This window comes from Anabrus simplex, chromosome 3 (genome assembly GCF_040414725.1).
Source record: "Anabrus simplex isolate iqAnaSimp1 chromosome 3, ASM4041472v1, whole genome shotgun sequence".
NCBI lineage: Eukaryota > Metazoa > Arthropoda > Insecta > Orthoptera > Tettigoniidae > Anabrus > Anabrus simplex.
The window spans coordinates 352,465,500-352,485,906 of NC_090267.1; the positions used below are offsets into that span (position 1 = coordinate 352,465,500).

The following is a 20,407-nucleotide window of genomic DNA, read 5'->3' on the forward strand; positions in this document are numbered from 1 at the left end:
AATTCCGCCTAAGCTACGGTTAAAACATCAAGAAACTGAGTTTCTTCTCGCGTTTTTGAAGGTCAAGCGGTGTTACGTACGTCGTCCGTCCGTCCCCCATCTCTACAGGTACGTCAGAAGAGGTGCACACGTACATACTTTCAGTTGAGTTATATAATAAAATGAATTACTCTGAAAGTCTGGAATCAAATATCTTGGAGCTTGAAAATTTGCCGCTCTGAGTGCTCAGACGATAAAGCGCTGGCCTTCTGAGCCCAAGTTAGCGAGTTCGATCCCGACTCAGTCCAGTGGTGTTGCTAGATTTATCGGCACATGAAAGACCTGCCGCGGGGCAAAATTCTGGCACCTCAGCATCTTCAAAAACCGTAATATGAAGTTAGTGAGACGTAAGATATATAACATTATTATTATTATTATTATTATTATTATTATTATTATTATTATTATTATTATTATTATTCTTTCATTTCGGCCAGCTACGAACCACGCTTTTTCAACCATTTTCTGTCTTAAGCTTTAACACTCGCCCAGTACTCCCGCATCCTTCTCCGGTGAGCTTCCTTCCGTTCTGCGGCCCTGTCTTCATTTTAGGTTTTGTTTGAAAAGTCTGTAGACCTTCAGGTTTTTTTTCTTTAAAGGGTCATGCTGCAAGATTTCATCACGTAAGATCCCAAATTCTTGTAAACCCATTCCCTTAGTTTTCTTATTCAAAAAGTAGGCAAAGATTTGAGTAGACAGTCCTTCTTGTCTTACTCGTGTTAAGTGACCGTAGATAGAAATCCTTCGTTTCCTAATAGTGTCTGTTATTTTCTCCATATGCACATAAAGTTCTTGTTTTTGTCTTCTCCTATATTCTCCATTTTCCTTTGCTAGGCCCAAGATCTTTATTACCTTTTATTGCCTTCTAGTTGTGCTGCCAGACCTTTCATATTCATTGAGAGGCATTCTGCTGCATATACAGCTTCAGGTCGAATTACTGTACAGTCATGTCTAAGCTTGTGGCGGCACCGTGGTGTAGGCGTAGCGTGCCTGCCTCTTACCCGGAGGCCTCGGTTTCGATTCCCGTCCAGGTCAGCGATTTTTACCTGGATCTGAGGGCTGATTCGAGGTCGACTTAGCGTAGGTTATTACAATTGAGGAGCTATCTTACGGTGAGATAGCGGCCCCGGTCTAGAAAGCCAAGAATAACCGCCAAGAGGATTCGTCGTGCTGATCACATGACACCTCGCAATCTGCAGGCCTTCGGGTCGAGCAGCGGTCGCTTGGTAGGCCATGGCCGTTCGGGGCTGTTGCTCCATGGTAGTGGTAGTGTAGTGAAATGTCTTGATTTGAATGTCTCTTTCTCTGAAATATTAGATTATATCCAGTCGCCAAGTTATTATTATTATTATTATTATTATTATTATTATTATTATTATTATTATTGAGAAGAGAATTACGTGAGATTAATATTTCCATGACTAAAGTGATACCAATCCCAAAGTAACCGAAAATCAGTTCGGGAAGACAAAACTGGAACAGGTGAATCGTTTCAATGTTTTGTACATGTATTCTCATAGAATCGCGGTGTAGTAAGTGACATTGAATCAAGATGCAGCGACGTTAATGTGGTGAGCTCGCAGAAAGAAGTTTGTGAGACGAAACTGCTGCAACATTACACTTGTTTATTTTCTTACTAACGTTTCTGTACCAGAGTAAAATCTGGATGGACTCGGGATATCTTATTCACAATTTGGAAGTAAGTAACCGACATGAAGTTAGTGAGAAGGATTGTAGATTTAAACAAATGTAAACAATGGCAAGGAGGGTTCTCGCAACGACGAGATGGTTAAGTTTGGAATAACGTTGATGGATGAAATAGTTCGTATTAACCGGCTGCGATGAAGGGGTCATGTGAAGCGAATGGAGTAGGATGGGTTACCGAGGGAAATAATGGTCTCGGCAATGCAGGGTAAGAGGCGACAATTGTCCGACTCTTTTTGTTTCATGATTTGAAGGTAAGAGGTGTGGAGATAAACGAGGCCACAGATCTACTTGCGGATAAATTATTGTGGAGGAGCTTAGTTAATTCACAGAGGCTTGCAGACTGAACGCTGAAATAAATCGTAGTGCATTATGTATGTATGTATATATGTATATGCAGTCCTTTATCATGACACCCTTAAATAGATTGTGTTCTAGAAATATGACGGAGTCCACGCATCCCTTAATCGCTCTACAAGTGCTGCTGACTGTGAAAGTACCATTCCGATATTCGTCAATAAGTTCACGGCCTTCTCTTGTAAGTATGACTTGCGTATTAACAAGGCTGCTGAAAGGACGGTCACATTTTTCTGACAATGAGTTAACGGTCGAACAGTTTCTTGAACACATAAAATAAATAATAAAAGATAGTTTAAGATCTGTTTTTGCCTGTGAGGGTATCTGAATCGTGTGTGTAAGTTCACGTTTCCTCACTTTTCAAAGTGTTTTATTCTCCTAGGATTCTGCAGAAACAATGAAAGTTACGTATTTAAAATTCAAAATATTTAATTACTACTAATTATTTCTAGATACGTGACCGGTGAATCGGAAATTAAGCTTTTGGAATATTCAAAACGGATATATTTTGAAGACAACCGTCTTTAGATATGTATTATTGGTTTGAATGTGGTGTAGGATGCGGCAATGAAAGCTGTAGCGCGAATTTCGTCGCTGATGCGTTCCTGTAGTTGTCCTTGATTTGTTGCCATCGTTTTGTGCACCTACAACTTGAGATAATCATTACGAAAATGGTGTCAGATATGGTGAACGAGGTGGCCAATCTATGTCTCTGAAAATAAATGTTAGACATCTTGGAAAAATATCGACAGAACTGTTATACTGATTTTTGGAATACGTACGGTACCGTTTTTTTCCGAAAATATATATATTCATGTTCTTCAATAATATGCATATTTGGCGCAAGAAAGGATTCAGCTACTTTCCTGAAACGACGAGAATATTAACATTAACGACGTTGATGAGGTTCGTAAGGGTACTCAACATCCCAGTATCTCCCCAGAGATGAAAATGAGCTTTCGTAAATAAATTTTGGATTTTCAGTTATTAATTTTGTCTTATTTGGCGACATCAATTTTACTGTACTCGCTTGCATTCATTGGAGAGACATTGAATTAACTGAAAAGAAAATGTTTCTATTTCCGTATTCATTCTCCGCATCTTTCACTTCGAAGTTTGCAACGTAATGATAGCTCCTCCTGTGGGACTGGTAGAATGCTAGAGTCCTGATCGCAAGATCGCGGGTTCAAACTGGGCAGAGAGAGACTGATTCTTGAAGGGCGGATTAAAGTCAATTCGGTATTCCGTGTCGTACGATACATCGAAGAGTAAAACGAAACTTTAAAATTGACATGCAAGCAGTGTATATGACGCCAACCTGCACAAGGTAGCTGAGGCCATACTATTGCACTCCCCCATTTTTTCTGGTGTGTTCGGCTTAGTGCGGGTATGCTTTTCACATCGAAGTATTTATTAACGGATCTTAACGTAAATAACGGAAATTAATGGACATTAACGGAAATTAATGTATCATAACGGTCGTTAACTGAAATAACCGCCATTAAAGGAAACTAACTAAAATTCAATAACGGAAATTAACGGAAAAATTCGAAGCCGAGGCGTAGACCTACAGATTCAACCTTTCATTCTGCAAGCATGCTTGTTCGAGACTAAGCAGTTTCAAGGATTTCTTTATTTGTGCTCATGGGAATATTTTTATTTGCTAGTGATTTTACGTCGCACCGACACAGGTAGGCCTTATGGCGACGATGGGATAAGAAAGTTCTAGGAGTTGGAAGGAAGCGGCCGTGGCTTTAATTAAGGTACAGCCCCAGCATTTGCCTGGTGTGAAAATGGGAAACCACGGAAAACCACCTTCAGAGCTGCCGACAGTGGGGTTCAAACCCACTATCTCCCGGATGCTGCTCCTGGGAATAAGGCACGCAATGTTTTACTCACGCGTGAAGAGCAACCCGAGAAGGAGAGTTACGGCGAAGAAGTTATCTAAGATTGGTCACTGTGTTGCTTTAAAAAAAACAATTTGTTTTACGACGCGCTCTTACAGATAGGACTTATGGCGACGATAGGATAGGAAAGGGTGGGGTGGAAAGGAAACGACCGTGCTCTTAATTAAGGTACAGCCCCGATGTTTGCCTGGTGTTAAGACAGGAAAATAAGGAAAACCATGTTCAAGGCTGCTGACAGTGGGGTTCGAACCCACTTTCTTCCGAATGCAAGCTACATTACCCAAACAGTGCAGCCACTTTCACGTAAACAGCCTATTCGCACCAACACCATCGGCGACGTTGTCACATATATTATTCCCCAATTGTCTACTTTCGAATATTCCTCTGGTTTTTGGTGCAGTGTTGTTTTCAGGAACTTCACTAATATCATGTTTCCAAACCCTCCACTCTTTGGTTCACAAATGCACACGCAAAACTCGCACAATTAAATGTTGAAAAAGCGTATTTGATTGTAGGCACAAGCAGAAGAAGCTGTATGTAAAAGACACCTTGTTGGCAGAATACCCATTTACAGACACCCAAGATCGTTCTTGTTGCTAGAGTGGTGCTTACACCGACTTGACTTGCATGTTATAGGTCAACACACAAAAAAACGGTGGCTTTAAATAATCGAAAGCTTTTTTCGAGGACGAGGAAGTGGCTTGTCTTTCTCAACTAGGAACCGTGCAGCGTGGAATGCAACGATCATTCCCCAATTGTTCATATTCCCAGTAGGCAAGCACTGTTGCTATGAATCAGATTCACAGCGAGCTGACAGTGTATGATGTAAAGTTGTGGACAAAGTAATGATAGTTGATGGCCAAAGTAATGAGAGTTGATCTAAAGGAAAACAGCACGATTCGTTCTGGGTGATATCCGACAAAGGATTAGTGTTACGAAACTGTTGTAAACTTTGGGCTGGTAAGACTTGGGAGTGAGGAGACAGGATGCTCGACTAAGGGCCGGTTCTACCACCTACTGGTAAAGTAGCGCGTAATTTGCCCTCCGCGTAAAAGGATGTTTCCGTCCGACCACTCCCAGGTAGCGCTATCGGCAGCATAAATCGTCGTTACCCGGCGCGTAATTTCTCGGCCACTTCGAGAGCCCGATAAGACTTTACCTGCCGGGCAAGTTCTGAGAGCTGAACATTATTAGCTGTATTTCTGGTGATATGCAACTCAAATTAGCTTAGTATACTGAAAAAAGCAGTCTACTGTAACAGTGATCGATATAGTATTGCAGGATTTTTAACATTAATGCTTCCCTTTAGTTGCAACGGTCACACCAGCCTCTCGCATCGGTAGCGCAGGGAACACATTTTACACGTCAAGCTTTCGTAAAGAAACTCTAAAAGGATGTAAAATCAAAATCTATTTGGAAATCATTTCAAATGGGCTTTAATTTTCTACTTTTTCAGTTTTCGGATACGAGATATATATGACTGTATGTATCCTACCTAACACAAGCGTTTTCGTAGCGTAGTGGTTACGCTTCGTAATACGAAGTGTAGAGGTTCGAATTTTTATTATGACGAATCTTTTTTATTTCCATTATTAGCGTTGTGTTAATCTGTATGCCTCTTTTCATACGTTCTTATCACAATATTATGTCTACTAGGAAAATTGCTTTATGCTACCTATAGCAAGTGATGTTATGATTAATAGCATATAGGACTGTCGCCCAGGTAGCAGATTCCCTATTAGTTTTTTACATAGGCATGTAAATTATTTCGAAGAAATTGGAAACTATTCCATTCCCGAATTCTTCTTCCTATGAATGGATATTTATCCCGATTAGTTCTTTACATTTACATGCTTTATCAATAAATGGAAGCATGTGGAATTAAACGAGGTCACAGAACTAGTTGCAAATAGAGCATCGTGGAGATACTTAATCGAATCACAGAAGCCTGCAGATAGAATGCTCAAAGGCAATAAGTCCGTAAAGAAGATGTGTGTATATACGTATATGGAAGCGCGTAAAAGAGAGTTAAGAACAACGGCAGGGAACGAAAATACCTTTCAAAAACGCTGCCTTGCATGGCAGGTTATAACTGGCGTAAGAAAATGCAATCTCGAGATTTTTTAAATTTTTTTTTGCTAGGGGCTTTACGTCGCACCGACACAGATAGGTCTTATGGCGACGATGAGATAGGAAAGGCCTAGGAGTTGGAAGGAAGCGGCCGTGGCCTTAATTAAGGTACAGCCCCAGCATTTGCCTGGTGTGAAAATGGGAAACCACGGAAAACCATCTTCAGGGCTGCCGATAGTGGGATTCGAACCTACTATCTCCCGGATGCAAGCTCACAGCCGCGCGCCGCTACGCGCACGGCCAACTCGCCCGGTAATCTCGAGATTTTAATCCCAATTAGGTATTGATATTGAAGATCATAGATTAAAATCACGAAAGCTTGACATGAATCGTTGTCCATAACTCTTAAGACTCCCCTTATTATGCTTTTTGGTGATAATCAGCAGACGCAAGCACAGGGAAATAAGAGGATCGAAATGGGTTTCATGCATCTGACGATAGATAGCACCACACTCGAAAGCGAGAAATCGCTGAAAATCAGTCTAGCCAACTTCGTATATCGGTGTCTAGGTCCGGGTATCTACCTAGCGCTTGCGCGGAGGTGGTTGGACGCAAGCCAAAGTACCAGCCGATTTACACCTCCAGGTAGTTTACCTCCCGGGCAGCTGCCAGCCACTTTACCAGCAGATGGTAGAACCGGCCCTAAGTGGTACGGACCGAGCTGTCATTGTAGAGATGGCGTGGAATGACATTAGTAGAGGAATAAGGGTGAGTGGAGCTTTTAAAAGTAGGAAAGGTGATAATATGAAGAAAAAGTTGGAATTCAGGAGGGCAAAGTTGGGCATATATTCATTTATAGAACGAGGGGTAAGGTATTGTAATAATTTATCCAGGGATGCGTTCTGTAAATTTCCTCCAAGTTCCTTGAAAATACCGTATTTAAGAAATAACTTACAGGGAATCTGCCACCTGGATGACAGCCATAAATGCAGACCATTGATTGATTGATTGATTGATTGATTGATTGATTGATTGATTGATTGATTGATTGACTTCTTCAGTACATGCAGTTTTTAGGACCGCCTAATATTTAAAGCTTTCGTTTAAGTTTACGGTTTTAGAAAAAGTTTCTTAAACGGATAATTTCTTTGACAATACTATTCTGCAATTTTTCTGACCACCCAGTATGCATGCCTTTCTGTTTCTTTACTGTTAACAAACAGTTATTTCTTAAATACATACAATATCCTTCACTTCCCTTTAGAAAGCTAGTGAAATTACTTTCAGGACCATTCAGCATTTACACCTATCCTTTAAATCTTCTGTTAACTTTAAGACATTTGAAACGGTCTTCAAAATTCTATTAAAACACGTGTACTGGGAGGGACATACATCGTTGTTCTCGTAAACGACATGACATGTATTTTATGTTTTATTTCTGGCCTTAAAGTATTCCAAAAGAAATCAGAAATATGTAAGCGTGTGGGAGTGAAGACTAAGTTGTAGACCTCGCCTGTACATGAGAGCATGAATGGAGGAACATAATTGTTTTATGTGCTTCGGAGACCTTCAATGGAGGCGTCAGTTGTAGCAGCCTCTCCTTGGCACAGTTCGACAGGAGTCAGGTTGATCTCCACCTCTTTTCAGAAGGTGATAACAATAGTATACGACGCCCTTCTACACAATACGTCAACGGTGTCTGCTTACTTGTCGCCATGAGATCAAGACACAACACTACCGTAACAACTAGTCGTTCTTCTCGCTGCCATGAGACAGGAATATGACGTAATATTTAATCGGTTGAGATTAAAAATTAAAAATTAAAAAAATATAAAAATACAGAACAAACGAAAAAAGAAGAAAAAGGAAAAATACGATTAGCCAATAGGCCAAAGCCCTTCCATCTCCTTATTACCGAAGATCCCTTACCCAATTTCTAAATCCCTCACTTCTGTTTTACCCCACCTGAACCTCTTGGCCAGAGAGAAGGCATTACCTTCTAGGTGGCCCGCCTCCCCCTTCTGGGGGGGGAGATGGGAAAATGAAAATCCACAGCCTGTTTCCAGTCATTCGACTGGGTCAGGAATGGAATCAATGAATTCCCATCTAGTGGCGAGGATAGGAGATGTGCCGGCTGTCGAAGCATGTCGCACTGGTAGGAATGCTTAAACTATAAATAAACGGTATTACTTTTAGAAAGTTGAGGCAGCGAGCACTGCATCGGGGGACGCATGGGTTCGAAATCCACCGTCGTCTGTCCTGAGAATGGTTTCCTGTGGTTTCCCATTTTCACTTCCAGGTAAATGGCGGGAAAGTTCCTACTCATAGGCCACAGCCGATTCCTTACGCCTCCATGCCCAATTACATTCTCCATCATCCATTTCAACTTGATTAACTCCTCAATTGAGGTTGGCGTCAGGAAGGGCATCCGGCCGCAAAATCTTACCATATAAATTAATCTCACGTCATCCCAGACCCCATACCAAGAAACGGGATTAAGGGACAGACATGCAGGGATACTCACCAATTTGCGCGAGAAAATAACTGAAGTATCTCTTACATTATACATTTTCCATAATGAAACTTCGTAAGTTTCTTTGTCCTATTAGAGAATACAAATCCGTATAAATAAAATTACAGTGTTTACAATGGACTTTGGTTATTTTACAAAACTTGGGCTAATTTATGTGATTTTGGGTTTTTATAGCGATTGACCGCCATAGCTAAATATTTGTATTTTTGCGTGTGTTTGTTTACTGGGCTCATACACATGGATCATCCAGATTACATGAATTTCCGTATTTGAGTCCTATTAATCCAATTTAAATTTTGGAAAGGGGGTTAAATAAATGCCAAGACAAGAATTTGGTGATATTGTAGAAGCAGAAACAGCTTGTCTTGTGAGATTCGATGCGGCAAATAAAGCTAGGAGATTGTGAATACATTGAAAACAGCGTTTTCTCTAGGGGGAAAAAAGCGATTTTTAGGTATTTGTATCGCAACACGGACTGTTCAATGCAAAGCGTAAATCGTGGTATCAGGAGTAGAGAAATACTGTTAAAACCAGGGTTCTCTGCCTGTTGATCCTTGTAATTGCTCCTCAGTTCTCACTTGTTTCAGTACATTGTTCGTATGTACACCCGTAAAATCTTTCACAACTATTTTTGGAATATTCGCTCTGCTAATTTAATTATGGAGTTCGCCTAGCCGTATTGGTTGTAATAAAGTGGCTCCTCACTGATTTACATTAACCAGAATTTGAGGATTACACCACGGCTACCAGTCCTACCATTGCTGTGGCGCCTGTCTCACACCACTTAGCCCTGCGTTCAAATCTCCGGTGGGCTATGTAAAATTTCTACTGTTCGAAGCAGAGCCTGGCCAGGTTTTCTCGAAATTTCCCATTTTCAGTCAGCGTCACGCAGAATCATTCACTTCGTGGATTGAGTAGGTTAGTCGTCGTTTCTTTTAAACCATTGGACCCTGCATTAAATTGTCCAGTGCCTGGCTGAATGGCTCAGACGGTTGAGGCGCTGGCCTTCTGACCCCAACTTGGCAGGTTCGATCTTGGCTCAGTCCGGTGGTATTTGAAGGTGCTCAAATACGTCAGCTTCGTGTCGCTAGATTTATTGGCACATAAAAGAACTCCTGCGGGACCAAATTACGGCACCTCGGCGTCTCCGAAACCCGTAAAAGTAGTTAGGGGGACGTAAAGCCGATAACATTATTAAATTGTTCAGTGATCTATGCGAAATTTGTGCTGGACAGGGGAGATACGGGCCGATGTTCCCTTCATTGCCTTCGTGACAGATGTGCTCAGCGTTGTACCAGGTGTATGCATGAAGTATTTTCCCGTTTCAATAAGGGATGGCGCCAGCGAACAGTACGGAGCGTATGAATTTGACACATACGTCAGCTTGTTCGTCTGACCAACATACACAACTTGAGTCCGCCAAACACTAGCGTATGTGTTATATTGTTCAGTGATCATGTCGATGTTTTTGCCTGAAAAAGAACATTTGCGGCACGCACTGCTTTTCTTAGTTAAGCAAAATCAAAAAGCTGTAGAAAGTCATCGTTTGCTGATGGAAACATATGGTGAACACGCTCCATCGATTAGAGCATATGAGACATGGTTTCGCCAAATCGCTTCGGCAATAAGACCATGCTTTGTATCTGGTGGGACCAGAACGATATTTTGCATTACGAACTCGTGAAGCCCGGCGAAACCGTTAAGGCCCAACGCTATCGCCAACAAATGATTAATTTAAACCACGCATTGATCTAAATCCGACCGGAATGGTCCAGAAGACATGGCAAAGTGATTTTGTTACACGACAATGCGCCAGATAAACCAGTGAAAAACAGCTTGAAATTGCTTGGATCGGACATCCTTCCGCACCCGCCGTACTGCCCCAACCTGGCACCATATATCACCTCTTTGCAGCAATAGGGCACGCGCTCGCAGAGCAGCACTTCAGCAATCTCGAGGAAGTTGGAAAATGGCTCGACGAATGGTTTGCCGCAAAAGTCAAGCCGTTTTTCTGGCATGGTATGGTATGAAAGATGGGAGAAGTGTGTAGAAGCCGATGGCCAATATTTTGAATAAACAAACAATGAATTTCCCTTGAAAATTGCGTGTTTTCTTTATCTCAAAAACCGGCAAAAACGTGTGCATACACCTAGTAAGTAGATAATGTAACACTTATACGTGTCACCTTTGGATGGAAATTCATATATCGATCAATATTTCATATGTTCATTTTACCATCTAGTGAGTTTTCTACGCAGTATTGTTCGTGATGCTGTGAGCTTATATACGGTAGATCATAAGTTCGAATCCCACTGTTAGCAGCCCTGAAAACAACTTTCGGTAATTTCCTGTTTTCACTCCAAACAAGTGCCGAGGCTGTACCTTCATTAAGGTCAAGATTGCTTCCTTCCCAACCTTGTCTTTTCTTACTCCACAATCGCTGAAAAGTGTACCTTAATTAAGGTCAACGTTGCTTCTTTCCCACCCTTGCCGTTTCCTACTCCAGCATCGCTGGAAAACGGTAAGTATAAGTGCAACGTTCAACTACTAGAAAAGAAAAAGGGACGTCCTCCGCCAGCAGTCTTGAAGCTCTTTCCCTTTGGCTTCCCCTTCTCCATTCCAAACTGATGCTGGGTGTGCACATTAAATAAGGCAATGGAAAGGCTTCGTTGTAATACAGACCCAATATACCAAAACGTAAAGATCCTCTGAGAGGAGTTTTTTTTTCTTCTACCTTTTCTTAAATTTCCCAGAAAATATGGAATCGTGTATATTAGTGTTAAGTTTCTATAACTTGTATTTTTATTTATTTATATTCTTATTTATTTATTTATTTATTTATTTATTTATTTATTTATTTATTTATTTATTTATTTATTTATTTATTTATTTATTTATTTATTTATTTATTTATTTATTTATTTATTTTTCCTGACAATGTACAAATTTCGTTTTATAAAGACCAGTTTACTGGAGGTCGGCACAGCATATGGAATTTAACCCAGTTTTACGGTCGGATGTCCTTCCTGTTACCAGCCCTATGGTGAGGGGTGAATACAACTGTTGTATGTTTATGTGGCTGAATAGGTGTGCGTTATTAATGCATTATATATATTGCGACAAACTGAAACAATACGTTTCCGAGCCAAGGGAAGTTATAAGAGGCCATTATGTACCACCGTGATACATGTCGGTCTCAGAGACAATCCCCAGCGCTCTTCAAATGTTATCTTTCGAATATAGATATCACGGCAATAGGGGTCCGACTCGTTGGCTGAACGGCCAGCGTACTGGCCTTCGGTTCAGAGGGTCCCGGGTTCGATTCCCGGCCGGGTCGGGGATTTTAACCTTAATTGGTTAATTCCAAAGGCACGGGGGCTGTGTGTATGTGTTGTCTTCATCATCATTTCATCCTCATCGTGACGCGCAGGTTGCCTACGGGTGTCAAATAGAAAGACCTGCACCTGGCGAGCCGAACCCGTCCTGCGATATCCCGGCACTAAAAGCCATACGACATTTCATTTTTACGGCAATAGGGAAGACAGAAAATATTCACGTACAACAGAAAGAAGGAAACTCATTCTTTCACTGAACTCCTGTCCGACTCGTTGACTGAATGGTCAGCGTACTGGCCTTCGGTTCAGAGGGTCCCGGGTTCGATTCCCGGCCGGGTCGGGGATTTTAACCTTAATTGGTTAATTCCAATGGCCCGGGGGCTGGGTGTTTGTGATGTCCCCAACATCCCTCCTCCACCACAATAACACGCAGTTACCTATACATGGCAGATGCCGCCCATCCTCATCGGAGGGTCTGCCTTACAAGGGCTGCAATCGGCTAGTAATAGCCACACGAAATTATTACTGAACTCCTTTGTGATTGTGTCAAAGGACGGGGCGACTGTACTGTGAATTGCTCACGACGGTCAACACACCAGGCAACTGCTGGAGCTGTACCTCAATTAAGGCCACAGTCGCTTTATTCCCAGTCCTAGCCCTATCCTATCCCTGTCTGAGTCGGTCCCACGTAAATAGCAAAAATATTACATTGAGTAGAGTGTAGTCTGAGGCCATTCAAACATGAAATCAATAACATTGAAGTGTCTTTGATTATATGTATTAGACACTAACAAATACATATGTACAATTACATACCTTATGCGAAGTTGCTTCGTTTAATTACGCATTAAACATGTCTTCTTGTTGTAAGTAGACGTCCTTGAGTACCAGTTTTCCTACAGCTTGTATTTAACTCCACTACTAACATGAATTAATGAATGAGTGAGTGAATGAATGAATGAATAGTTCTCTCTCAGTCACGGTTGACCACTAATTGGGAAGGGAGTATTCGTTTAAATGCACTTTTATTGGTATTACAAAAAACAGATATATTCCAGTTAAGAATATGTTACAAGAAATAATATTACTAATACAGAGCCTGTCCCATGAACATTACTAGGAAATACTTGTACATGCATTTTCTATGTTTTGCCTTCTTTAGATATTTTTGACACATTACTCTGATAATATTGCGTAATTTTTCTGTTCTTCCCGGTTTCTTCCATTGTCTATTTGACAGCTTATCACGTGTGTAAATTTCGGATTCATTTTCATTTCCCATCTATGTATTTCTCTGATGTTTCTTGTTTCTTATGTATATTTCATGTATATGTATATTTCATCAAATGCATTGCTTTTCCTTATTATTCTCTTAAGGCTTTTTTCTTGTATAATTCCATCAACCACCTAATTATCCCTCTCAATACCCTTTTTGTTAAAATTTGAGTCGTTGTTGTCATATTTACAAAAAGTTTTTTTACATAATTCGACTAATTTTCCCTTGTTATCATATCCTGTCCTTATTGTTTGTCTTTCACTCTTTGGACAACCTTCTTACACAATCTCCTGTCGTCCTTTGATACATTTCTTTTCCAGTAATATCCTATTCTTACGTAATTTAGTAGCTTCTTTACCCCATGCACCCAGTAGCCCTCGTTTTGATTATTCATTTGGTGCTGATACCCTGTGCCTAGAATTTCACCCCCTGCCTCCGTTTATACTCGCAATCAATACTTAACAGTTCGTTTCACAATATCTTCCCGTATACTCATCCCTTCAAACGTCATCCTCAGTCCGTAATTTGCAGTTCAGCTTGGTAATCTGAGAATTATTTTGGCAAATTTACTAACGACCACATCTAGAGCTATAATTCCATGATCTAGTCCGCAAATTTCTGCTCCATACAACACCTTTGCTTTGACTATTGAATTAAATATTTTTTGTGGACTTTATATTCATTGTCAGGAATCTTTTACTAGACAAAGAACTTATTCCCTTCACCTTTGCTCTCTTAATTTGCCCTGCCCATCTGCCATTGCTCCTTATATTTATCCCTGGGTATTCAATTCTTTGTCTTAACTATCCACCACTGTTCACTCATTGAAAGTTTGTCATCCTTTCTACAAATCATGACTCTTATTTTCTGTGGATAAGCTTTCAGATTCCACTCTTTACGATAATTTTCTGTACCATTAATACTATTTTGTAGCTTGACAGGTGTTAATGCGAGTAGCAGGATGTCGTCGGGAAAGATCAGACCTGGAATATCTTGGTTCTGTAGACATGGGAGAGCTTTCTCAAAGCCTTTCGATTGGACATTATCATTAATAAACAATAAAAATAATATTGGTGACAGTTTAAAGATCTGTTCCAGACCCAATTTTGAGAATATCTCCCACATTCTGGAACCCTGCAAATATTTCTGTAATTTTCCATACTCACACCAGACAAATGACGGGACTATACTTGAAGTAAGACCATGGCTCCTATCTTTCTAGTTCTAGCCTTTTCCTGTCCCTTCGCCACTGGAGACCTGTATGACTTAATGTAACGTTAAACACTTACCAAAAAGTAAAATAATAATCCTGAACTCTAGCGGCCGTCACAACGAAACATGTTCATATCACTTCATAACATTAGGTCGCAGCCTTCCTATCAGAGGCATATACTTACCGAAACAGCTTTGATTTCTCCATCAGTCTCACTGCCTCCAAAAGTTTCGGAAAGATTCTTCAATAGTTTTTAAGGGCATTCTCCTGGCTATTGAGACGGCATTCTAAGTTTCGATTTGGTGTTCTGTGGTTTAGATGTACAACGATGAGTAAACAAACTTATCTCCACATAATCTTTACTACTCTATGCATCACTGGGCGAGTTGGCCTTGCGGTTAGGGGCGCGCAGCTGTGAGCTTGCATCCGGGAGATGGTGAATTCGAACCCCACTGTCGGCAGCCCTGAAGACGGTTTTCCGTGATTTCCCATTTTCACACCATACAAATGCTGAGGCTATACCTTAATAAACGCCACGGCCGCTTCCTTCAAACTCCTCGGCCTTTCATTTCCCATCGTCGCCATAAGACAATAGGAAAGGAATATGAAAGGGTTAGAAGGAAGAAGATACGAGCCATGGTCATAAATCAGGTATATTCCCGTCATTTGGCTGGTGTGAAAATGGAAAATTGTAGAAATATTTTCAGGATTGCCGACTGTGGGAGATATTCTCAAAATTGGGTCTGGAACAGATCTTTAAACTGTCACCAATATTATTTTTATTGTCAGTGCGACGAGAAACAAATTGTGAAAGAACCACTTTATGTATCATTTATTGTATTGTACTTTTGGAGTGTAGTGAACGTCTATACTCATCTCGACCATGTTGTTTTTTCGTATCAAAGTTTACGAGCACTTTCCCTTCTCCTCCTACTCAGAACAAATCTTGTATGCGCACCTACGTGCTAAAATGCAGATGCTATACAGTGAAACTTGCCTAAACGGTCACCTTCATTTAGCGGTCACCTCATTAAATGACCATTTTTCTCTGAAACCGATTATTTGTTCCATAAAGCCTGTGTTAATATTCTCTACCCCTTAACCGGTCAACAAATATGGCGTTCGGCGGTCAGACACTTTACACACACACACATACACACACACACACACAAATGGCGTAGGGCTTTTAGTCCCGGGAGTGTCCGAAGATAAGTTAGGCTCGCCAGGTGCAGGTCTTTTGATTTGACTCCCGTAGGCGACCTGCGCGTCGTGATGAGGATAAAATGATACACCTAGCGCCCCCGTGCCAGGAAAATTACCCAATTAAGGTTAAATTTTCCGGGGTTGGAACACTTGCACGGAGCACGGAGTGACACTTGCACGGAGCCTTTCACTCTACCTGATGAGTCAGAAGTAGGATGGTGACACTTGCACGGAGCCTTTCACTCTACCTGATAAGTCAGAAGTAGGATGGTGACACTTGCACGGAGCCTTTCACTCTACCTGATGAGTCAGAAGTAGGATGGTGACACTTGCACGGAGCCTTTCACTCTACCTGATGAGTCAGAAGTAGGATGGTGACACTTGCACGGAGCCTTTCACTCTACCTGATGAGTCAGAAGTAGGATGGTGACACTTGCACGGAGCCTTTCACTCTACCTGATGAGTCAGAAGTAGGATGGTGACACTTGCACGGAGCCTTTCACTCTACCTGATGAGTCAGAAGTAGGATGGTGACACTTGCACGGAGCCTTTCACTCTACCTGATGAGTCAGAAGTAGGATGGTGACACTTGCACGGAGCCTTTCACTCTACCTGATGAGTCAGAAGTAGGATGGTGACACTTGCACGGAGCCTTTCACTCTACCTGATGAGTCAGAAGTAGGATCGTGACACTTGCACGGAGCCTTTCACTCTATCTGATGAGTCAGAAGTAGGATCGTGACACTTGCACGGAGCCTTTCACTCTACCTGATGAGTCAGAAGTAGGATGGTGACACTTGCACGGAGCCTTTCACTCTACCTGATGAGTCAGAAGTAGGATGGTGACACTTGCACGGAGCCTTTCACTCTACCTGATGAGTCAGAAGTAGGATGGTGACACTTGCACGGAGCCTTTCACTCTACCTGATGAGTCAGAAGTAGGATGGTGACACTTGCACGGAGCCTTTCACTCTACCTGATGAGTCAGAAGTAGGATGGTGACACTTGCACGGAGCCTTTCACTCTACCTGATGAGTCAGAAGTAGGATGGTGACACTTGTACGGAGCCTTTCACCATATCTGATGAGTCAGAAGTAGGATCGTGACACTTGCACGGAGACTTTCACTCTACCTGATGAGTCAGAAGTAGGATCGTGACACTTGCACGGAGCCTTTCACTCTACCTGATGAGTCAGAAGTAGGATGGTGACACTTGCACGGAGCCTTTCACTCTACCTGATGAGTCAGAAGTAGGATGGTGACACTTGCACGGAGCCTTTCACTCTACCTGATGAGTCAGAAGTAGGATGGTGACACTTGCACGGAGCCTTTCACTCTACCTGATGAGTCAGAAGTAGGATCGTGACACTTGCACGGAGACTTTCACTATTTAACATGAGTCAGAAGTAGGATGCTCATACTAACAAAAATATTGGGTACCTAATCTAATTTGATAGGTCTTTGACGAAGATTCATATAAATACTGGCCTCTCCTGGAAATCCAATAACACATGCGTAAATGCTTCAACATGTAAGAAAATGACTCAAAAAGTATAAAATAGTCTTCGGCTCACTAGGTACACGTCTTTTTGATTTGATGCCCGTAGACGACCTGCGGGTCATAAACCCAGCCCCCGTGCCAGCGGAATGAACCCAGAACCCGTTGTGGTTAAACTTTCCGACCCTGCCGGGAATTGAACCCGGGATCCCTGTGACCAGAGGCCAACACGCTAACCATTTAGCCATGGAGCCGGACAATAAATTCCATGAAATAACCACATGTCCGCCTCTGTGGTGTAGTGGTTAGTGTGATTAGCTGCCCCCTCCTACCGAGGCCCGGGTTCGATTCCCGACTCTGCCACGAAATTTAAAAAGTGGTACGAGGGCTGGAACGAGGTACACTCAGCCTCGGGAGGTCAACTGAGTAGCGGTGGGTACGATTCCCACCTCAGCCACCCTGGAAGTGTTTTTCCGTGGTTTCCCACTTCTCCTCCAGGCAAATGCCGGGATGGTCCCTAACTGAAGGCTACGGCCGCTTCCTTCCTGCCTTCTTCCTTGTCCACCCCTTCCAATCTTCCCATCCCCCACCAAGGCCCCTGTTCAGCATAGCAGGTGCGGCCGCCTGGGTGAGGCACTGGTCAGTCTCCCCAGTTGTATTCCCGACCTAAAGTCTCACGCTCCAGGACACTGCCCTTGAGGCGGCAGAGGTGGGTTCCCTAGCTGAGTCCGAGGGAATAAACTACCTTGGCGGGTAAACGGATTAAGACGGAGAAGAAAGTGACCACATAATGACTTACAACTTTATAAAATGACTAATGAAACAAAATGGCAAAAATGACAAAAATGACCTAATAAACTAGATTTTTTTTTTGTTTTGTTTAACGTCGCACTAACACATCGAAAGTTTTCGGCGACGGAAGGGTGGGAGATTGGGAAGGTAGCGGCTGTGCCCTTCATTAAGGTACAGCCCCAGCATTTGCCTGGTGTGAAAGTGGGAAACCACGGAAAACAATCTTCAGGGCTGCCGATAGTGGGGTTCGAACCCACTATCTCTCGAATGCAAGCTCACAGCTGCGTGATCCTAACCGCACGGCCACTTGGTCGGTAATTAGCATTTCTACAATGCGGGAACTATGATAAGGATTTCTACACAAGATAACAATGTCTATTTAGAACCAATTAAAAGATGACATGTCATCAAAAATCCTAGTCTGGTAATCACGGCAGTGAATTTAGATGCAATGTGTAAGTAACTGTTAATTTTATAAATTCCGGCCCCATGGTGTAGGAGTAGCGTGTCTGCCTCTTACCCGGAAGCCCCGGGTTCGATTCCAGGCCAGGTCAGGGATTTTTACCTGAAACTGAGGGCTGGTTCGAGGTGATTAGATTAGAATTGAGGAGCTATCTGATGGCGTGATAGTGGCGCTGGTGTAGAGAGCCAAAAATAACTACCATGAGGATTCGTCGTGGTGACCACACGTCAGGCCTTCGGGTTGAGCAGCGATCTCTTGGCAGACCAAGGCCCTTTACGGACTGTTGCGCCATGGGGTTTGTTTTTCTGGTTAATTTTATACATTATAAAATACATTTAGCCGATGTAATGATTGTTTGGCACCTCTATGTGATGGCAGCGATGCCATAAGGTCATAGCCTCGAATGAAGAGCTGGCCTACTTCTTCGGTGTAAATTGTTGAAATCATACTGCCTGTTTCTCTTGCACCGTTACGATGGGTGGACCAGATCAGGAACTTGACCAGGATGAGCTTACAGCAAGCAAGTCACTATGCCCAAAGCAGAGACTCCTGGAGAAAGATCACCAAAAGGATTGTCGTGTGATGCGACTACACCCTCACGAAGGGTTGGACTAAAAGAGAGAGATACTTTTTTCACTTTTATTATTATTATTATTAAAGCGTCTTTATTGTGGCGAAGTTAGGGCTCCCGGCCCTTTCTTACACTTAACCACTTCATGTATATACAATGTATATTTTACATAAAATTTAAACATATGAAATCTTTACAACCTAAAGTATAATTAAAGCAACTAAAGTATCACTAACTAAACTAAGGTGAGTAAAGTATAACTAAATTATATACAGGAACACATTGCAATAAACAACCATATTCACTCTCATTCATGCATCCCATTCACACTCAAGAAAGACTGGAAGTGCTTAAAAGATGACGCTGGCAAAGGATTTTAAATTTTGTCTTAGATTTAGCTTCCCTGATGTCAATCGCCGCATCGTCCAGAATGCAAACATGACTCGTTTCGCCTAAAACTGTATTATCTTTCTTTGTTATTCTTCCTTTACATTTACTTTTATTGAAATGTACGCTTCGCCAATAAGTCATTTGATTTTTATTGGCATAGACCACAATATACTGATGTTCGTTATAAATCAATAAAGGCTTTCCCTTTGTGATCTCAGTAACCTCCATAGCTGCAGAGCAATTATCACCAGTCCAACACGGAACACTAGTTATCACACAGGTATCAACTGTAGCAATGAACTCCACCTACCGGTTGGGCCTTCCCCTCCCCTGTTTCTGCATTCCAACCCTCCTTGGGCCTCCGTGCAAGTGTCACTGTTTAAAATAGCCATACTTAGTAATTTCCGTGAATTTTTGGCTTTCCGTGCAAGTGTCACTCCGTGCAAGTGTCACTCCGTGCAAGTGTCACAACTTCAATTTTCCGACCCTGTCGGGAATCGAACCCGGGACCCTTGTGGCAGAAGGCCAGCACTCTAACCATTTAGCCACGGAACCGGACACTTTCCACAAACTGACTGAATGAACCCGCCGGTCATAACCGTTCCGAATACTTTGTTCATCCCTGAGACAATCGCATTGTTATAAAGTCGACGTTTCTTACATCTGGCCATCCATATAGTACTATAGTTTTCTTTTTCCTGGGGTACAATCAATTCCATCCTCCTTCTTTATCCGCCTAGCTGGGTGGCAGGCGCAGGCCTTCTGACCCCGACTTGGCTGATTCGATCCTGGCTGAGTTTGGTGATATTTGAAAGTGCTCAAATACGTCAGCCTCGTGTCGGTAGATTTACTGGCAAGTTAAAGAATTCCTGCGGGACTAAATTCCAGCATCTAGGCGTCTGCGAAACCCGAAAAAGTAGTTGGACGTAAAGCCAATATTATTATTATTATTATTATTATTATTATTATTATTATTATTATTATTATTATCTGCATCCTGTCTTATCCATAGCCTACCAGTCAACGAATTTGTAATTTATCTGCGACAATGAATGG

The 20,407-nt window shown here is 42.1% G+C and overlaps 1 protein-coding gene across 1 annotated transcript in view; it reads left to right on the plus strand.

The window, feature by feature from the left end:
- Window positions 1-20,407, plus strand: part of bnl (branchless) — a 1,005,540-nt gene that overhangs the window by 221,885 nt on the left and 763,248 nt on the right. The gene's annotated exons all lie outside the window — the stretch shown is intronic.